We start from the raw sequence: 6000 nt of genomic DNA on the forward strand, positions 1-6000 counted from the left end.
AACACTCTCACCCTGTCCGCACAACACAACCCTCTCACCACCACATAACACTCTCATAACCACATAACCCTCTCACCACCACATAACAGTCTCACCACCACATAACACTCTCATCACCACATAACCCTGTCAACACCACATAACCCTATCACCACCAAATAACCCTGTCATCACCACATAACACTCTCACCCTGTCCCCATAGCATAACCCTCTCACCGGCACATAACCCTGTCACCACCACAGAACACTCTCACCATGTCACCACAACATAAACATATCACCACCACAGAACACTCTCACCCCTATCACACCACACTCTCACTCTTTCCCCACAGCATAACCCTCTCACCAGCATATAACCCTGTCAACAACTCTGTAACACTTTCACCACTGAATAACCATCTCACTGGCACATAACCATAACATACACACTGTCACCACAACATAACCCTCTCACCAATGCATAACAATGTCAATAGTCCTGTAACCCTGAATAACTGAATAACCTTATCACAAGCACAAAACCCTGTCACCACCACATGCACATTGCATAACCCTCTCACCACAACATAATCCTCACATAATCAATGTGGGTTGTAAGATGATAAATCTCAAGGAATTCACCATTGATGCTTTTTTTTTTTTTACTGAATGTAGCTGACCATCTCTACTCTCCTCTTACCGACCAGACTTTTACAACCTGTCCGTCTCTACTCTCCTCTTACTCACCACATTGGCAAGGTTTTGCACACAGTACTAGCAACGACATTTGTCTTGTGCAGAAGACAATAAAGCTGAGATTGGTCTGGGCAGGTAACGCAAACATTTAAATATTTTAACCTGATCCAAATATGAATCATTCATTCATGCAAATCATGCATATTTTGGCTGTATGGACGGTGCCAGTCTTGTGGAGGCGTAGTGCCTGTGAAGTGGTAATTTTCTCGTTTCAAAGCGAGGTCGTGAAAGCGTGCTGCTTTTCCTCCCCGCTCTCGAACGCAGGACAAGTCAGAACAGGAGCGCTGGCCGTCGCGCTGATGAAAATATGCATCTGAAGTTTCCGAGTGATGAGGAGATAGAGCTTCTCCACCAGCCAGCGACATGATTTATATACGGTTAGGAGAAAGGAAGAGATCCTACAGCCTTCATAAATGTCTCCTGAAGAATATACTGTTCATGTACCGTGTACAGACAGCTCTCTTACATAACAGGTCTCTGATTTTCATTGCCATCCCTCTCTCTCTCTTCAATATGATGTCACAGCTCATGGACCCTGTCCCTGCTGTGATGTTACAGCTCAGAGGTTGTGATTCCTTTATGATGTCACAGCTCTGAGGCCCTGTCTGCAGTATGATGTCACAGTGCAAACGCTGTGCATCCTTTATGATGTCATAGCTCGGAAGTCCCCACATAACACTATTATGTTACAGCTCATATGCAATGCCCTGACTCTGTTCCTGGCACAATTTTGTGGGCGGTTTTTTTTTTTTTTTTTTTTGGAGTTGTTAAACAGACGCGGATTAATCATTTTATGTGTTTTGGCAGGAAAGAGATGTGGAGATAAATAAGGTGAAAGGGAGGGAGGGCCAGGCCTAAGACTCCAAGCCGGGGGCGGAAAAATTAGGGGAAAAAAAATCTCAATCAGACACTAAGATGCCATTAGTCAGCGGGAGGGTGTGTGTGTTTGTCAGAGAACAGCACAAGCATGACCTAAGGATCTGTAGCCTACATGTGTCACAGAGCAGAAAGATGCACGTCTTCATGTGTGCCGTAGAGGCGGGCAGAGACAGACTCCACACGGCCCATAGACAGAGACTTATGTGCCACCTCTGGATATAAATCCACACGCTGTCAGACTCTCTACAGCCCCTTACGAAACACCCAGAGATGATATCACCACACCTGTCCCGCCTAGTTCTGCCCTCGCTCCGCCCACAGATATGGTTTACTTTTTGAGTCCCAAATGCAAGATTTGGTTTTTTTTCCTGACATCCACATATTTTCATGGATTCATTTCATATTCCGTACACTTATAGCTTGTTAGTGTCTGCACAAACATTCTGCAGATGATTAATCCAACAATAAAGGAGATTCACCAGACCACATGATATCTGGGCATTGAATTGCCCTCCTGAACTTTACATCACGTTGCTGGGATTTTAAAGCCAAAGCACAAGAAGAAAATAACCATTGCCCCTGACATGGAAACCATTAGCATCATCTGTATGAGGGAGATGGGCGCCATCCGTACGGGGGGGTGGGGCACCATCCGTACGGGGGGGGGTCGGGCACCATCCGTACAGGGGGGTCGGGCACCATCCGTACGGGGGTGTCGGCCGCCAAATAAAGGGAAAAGATGGGGGAGAAAATGGAGCACCACATTGCGTTTATTACAGTCAGCGAAATCATCCCCCCTTCCGGTCCACAAACGCTACCAGAACTCCACCGGCCAGAGACGGCCGTACTCCCAGGGAAGACAGGCGCGCGCAGGCACGGCGAGGATGGAGGACGGCGGGGGGCCCACGGGTGCGGACGGAGAGTTCCCTTCTCCGCGGGGTCGCATGCGAGCTAAATTAGGGAGGTGGGGGTGGGGGTGGTGCTAATTACAGTCATTACAGCTGGTGGATGAAAGAGATAATTAACATGTAGGATCAATTGTTTTAAATTAGCAGCTCAAACATTCGCCACCGCCCCCCCGCCCCCCCTTTCCTCCACCACCCATCGGCACCTCTCTTCCGTCTATCCTTCTATCCTTCATTCTGTCTCTACCTCCCTCCCTCCCTCCCTCCCTCGCTCCCTCGCTCCCGCCCTCCGCTCTTTCTCCCAGTGCTCTTTCCTGCCGTGTTTTTCTTCCTCTTGTCCCTGTGAAGTTTGCATTCCACATCTCCTGCGCACACAGTGCGGAGCGTTTTCCCCCCCGCACCCGCCGCAAACATTCCGCTGGCTCCATCCTCTTCCTCACCTCCCTCCCTCCCTCCACACAGCAGGCCGGCCGTCTGCGCTGTCTTCAAGAATATATCCGCCTTTGTCTTTACAATGCACCTTCACTTACAATATATGTTTTTATAATACACCCGCGTTCACGATATATCTGCTTGTATACTATACTTGGGCTGAAAAGTTATTTTTTTACTAAGATACGCACAATGTTAAGCACATTAGGCCTTGTTCACAAAGCTTTTCTTAAATTATTCTTACTTTTGTTCTTAAAAATGTTTCTGCGAAAAAACAATTTGAGATTCATGACGCATGTGCAGACCTTTGTTTTTGTGCTTATCCCAGGTGTATGAGATGATGAATGCTGGCCGTTTGTAAATTTTATATGCAGGTCCTGTTCATGTGATTTGCATAAAGAAACAGCCATGAACTAATACAGATAAGAAAAAGATAAAACGATGAATGCTGAAATGTTCTTATAAACGTTCTTTCACGCAGTTTAAGATCAAATGTGATCGTACACGTTTCGTGAATGAGGCCCAATATATCTATTTTTACAAAATACCTGTGCTCAAATTGGATTTTTCAAATAATAAACATGTGCTCACAATAATATGCTTTGTTTACTCATATGTCTGTGCTTAACGGTAATTTGAAAACAAAAAATCGAATTTTCTCATCGACTCACAAATGCATATTCATGAGGAAAATAAACTCAGGGCGGACAGATAACGATCTGTTATTTTCTTTGGCCCACGGCCCCATTTTCTGTGAGTGCAACGTATGGTTTTTTAAAGTTTGCATTTCTTAGCGGAAATAGTTTGTGTGCCTGGAAATACGGTGCATCTGTATTACAATAAAGACAAAGAACAGCATATAAATAAAATGAGCATCGTTAAAGGTTATAAATATACGTGTTTAGAATGCATCTCAACAAGATTTTGAAACCTGATGTGCAGTACCTGCACTGAAGTGAGCCAGGGGTTGTGCTTCTTCAGAAGGCAATGTTCAATGTTGAGTTTCATTATCATGCAAATGCGGTGGAGAGAATGTAGTCTTGGCGGTTTGGGTTGCCAGGAAGGCCCATTACCCAGCATGCACGGGCAGCGGTGCGTTGAGGCCAGGAGGAGGCGGAGCGATGGTCACGCCCCCTGTCGAGTGGGTGCGGGGCTCCGATTGGACGAGGGGCTCAGGAGCACATCGAGCCGAACGCGTGCCACTGTGCGCGCCGGATAGGTTCAGGTAGGGCGGGCGCGTGTCCTCACCTGGAGCTCGGGGATCAAAGGGCGGGCCGGCGCGTTGACAGCGGACACTACCCGTCACCTGGCAACCTCGCAGTTCCGTGCCACGAGTAGCGTCTTGGTCCAACGAGAGCTGGCGTAAAGAAAGCAGACGTTCACAGATTTTTTGGAACTCAGAATATCATCAGCGTTAAACGTTTTTGACATTTTGAAAATTATTCAACACAAAAGAACTGTATCTGTGCACGGAGGAACGCAGGGGGGGAAAAAACCGTCGCTGATGAGCATTTGTGCTTTCACATTTGTACGTGTGGAGCTCTGATCTGTGATGTCACAGTAAAGCCATGAATGTCATGGGGAGAGAGGTTCAGGATCAGAGATCTGGGGGATCTGTCGGGCATTTCTTTTTATTACACCCCCCCCCCCTTCCCTCCACAGCTGGCGCTGAACATCTGAGATGGGGAGAGAGGGAAAGAGGGAAAGAGGGAGAGAGGAAAGAGCGCATGACTGGGCAGGAGAGGGGCGCGTGGCAGTGGAAGACAGCGTGCACAAACTCGTCCCCCTCTCCCCCTCTCCCTCTCTCCCTCTCTCCCCCTCTCCTTCGCCTCACAGGAAAGGAACTCTGAGGCGATGAGTTTCAGACACCGCTCACATTCCCTCCCCTCAAACACACACACCTGTCCACTTTCACCGCAGGCTCAGACTAAGGCACGCCAGGAACGCCCCCAACCCCCCAACACACACACCCGCGCACACACACACACACTCACACCCACGCACACACACACACACACACACACTCACACATACCCGCACACGCACACACGCACATACACAGACACACAAACAGACACACACACACTCATGCTCAATCACACGCACATACACAGACACACAGACATACTCTCATTCATATATACAGATACTCACATACCCCCACACACACAAACACGCACACATATACTCATACACACACACAAGCACAGAATGCTGAATGCAAAGTGTGGCACAGAGTTAGCAGGCCCTGTGCTGAATGCACAGTGTGGCACAGAGTTAGCAGGCCCTGTGCTGAATGCACAGTGTGGCACAGAGTTAGCAGGCCCTGCGCTGAATGCACAGTGTGGCACAGAGTTAGCAGGCCCTGCGCTGAATGCACAGTGTGGCACAGAGTTAGCAGGCCCTGCGCTGAATGCACACTGTGGCACTGAGTTCTAGAACACCGATGTGGAATTTTGAAGAAAAAAAAACCTACTCTTCAAAGGGTTAAGGTGCAATTCTGAGGCTACATGCGGTTTTGTGGGAGTTTGTAAACAGGTCCCTAGGGTCTACAGGATGAGCACACTGCCAGTGTGCTCACCAGAGCCTGGTGAAGACACCGGCAGTGGGTGCTGATTTTTGGGAATTTCCTTGCCACTTTTGCCTCTGGATGGTTTTGAGAGGGTTTAGGCCAGGATATATATATACTATAATGAAATGTTATTGATCGATTGATTTTTAATTTTCATAAGAATACATAAACAGATTTTAGGTTTTCAAACTATCGCGCATTTATAGCATTGCTCTGTAGAAATCAATAAACTTTCACAGTCTTATTTTGTAGAGAGAGAGAGAGAGAGAGAGAGAGAGAGAGAGAGCATAGTTAAAATCTGCGTGCCGCACGCTGTGTCTGGAGCTCTCAGCACAAGGCTAAACTTGCGTCCACTCCACTCCGTCAGACAGCTTGAAGGAGCCTGACCCTGCGTTTGACAGAGCAGAATTCCACGCATAGCCAGGAAACAGCCTGCGGGACAGAGCAGGAAGGACTGACCGGACAGATCCTCT

Source organism: Anguilla anguilla, chromosome 17, assembly GCF_013347855.1.
Source record: "Anguilla anguilla isolate fAngAng1 chromosome 17, fAngAng1.pri, whole genome shotgun sequence".
Lineage (NCBI taxonomy): Eukaryota > Metazoa > Chordata > Actinopteri > Anguilliformes > Anguillidae > Anguilla > Anguilla anguilla.